Source organism: Papaver somniferum, unplaced genomic scaffold (assembly GCF_003573695.1).
Source record: "Papaver somniferum cultivar HN1 unplaced genomic scaffold, ASM357369v1 unplaced-scaffold_19, whole genome shotgun sequence".
NCBI classification, from domain to species: domain Eukaryota; kingdom Viridiplantae; phylum Streptophyta; class Magnoliopsida; order Ranunculales; family Papaveraceae; genus Papaver; species Papaver somniferum.
Genome location: NW_020628818.1, coordinates 7,901,289 through 7,902,527, shown reverse-complemented (window position 1 = coordinate 7,902,527; position 1,239 = coordinate 7,901,289).

Below are 1,239 nucleotides of genomic sequence, written 5' to 3'. Positions count from 1 at the left end.
AGTACTAACAATACGAAACATTGAGGACAAATTAGACACATAAATGCGTCTATCAAATACCCCCAAACTTATTATTTGCTAGTCCTCGAGCAAAAATAAAAAATAAAACCGAGTTAATCTCGGGAGGGTTTACCAGAGGTGTACCCACAAAACCATTACTCCAGACCCTAGCTATCTATGTCGAACCTTGGAAGGCACTAAAGAATCTCCTTGGTTGGCTTACAATCACTGACTACAGGAGGAAGTACCCTGATGCGAAATTCCAATTGTTGTACACGAGTTTACACTCAAGCATACTACAATTCATATAAAGTGACAGAGCTCTACTCAGATAGTTGCACTATGGACATCATATTCGGAGTCAAACTAATCATATGGATAGAAAAAGGAGATGGAAATAGAAAAATGTAGATGGTTTTGATGTTAACCAAATGATCGATGTTTCACATATCTGTCTGAAGGCCACTGCCAGAATGAACCTATGCTAATGGACTGAGATACCGGTCTGACTAATATCAACACAAGTGGCATATACAAGGGAACCAGTGGTCAATAACTTAAATCTAGATCAACAAACTGGAAAATACAAGGGAACCAGCAGTTGACTACACAGAACAATAACCATTTTTTTTTTTAACTTAACGACATGAATAGATCTTTTTGATCCAAGCGCATGCTTCTTGTCAGCAGATTACACGATAGTTCCCAAGGTTCCTGCATTCCACGCTTGCTTAGGAGACGGAAACAGGGAGAACCACGCATATTGCTATCAAAGTGTTAATACTTATTCCGATTGGTCTAACTGGGCCGGTCTCTTTTTTTTTTTTTTTTTTAAAGTGAACTCAGTCTAATTCACCCTAGCAGTGGTAACAACTTGAATCGTGTGCCCCACCTAACCACTTAGAGAAACATAGTTTAAAATGAAAAAATAAAATAAAAAAAAGAAATGAAAAGGACTCAATGAGATATGGTGCAACTATCATGTTATTTCTAACACCTGAGCTCTGTGCTTTTATGAATAGACTCTATAGATGTTTCCATCTAATCAGATTGGTTCCTCAACTCCTACAACCAAGATGTTTCCATCCACTTAGATTAGTTAGTGCCATCCTGAATACGCATAAATCTCTAGGCTCTGGAGCGTATTTATTTATTGCAACTAAAAGATTTTCCCATACCCCCAAACTTAAATCTAACATTGTCCTCAATGTTTCCAATGATAAAATTAACAGCATGAAC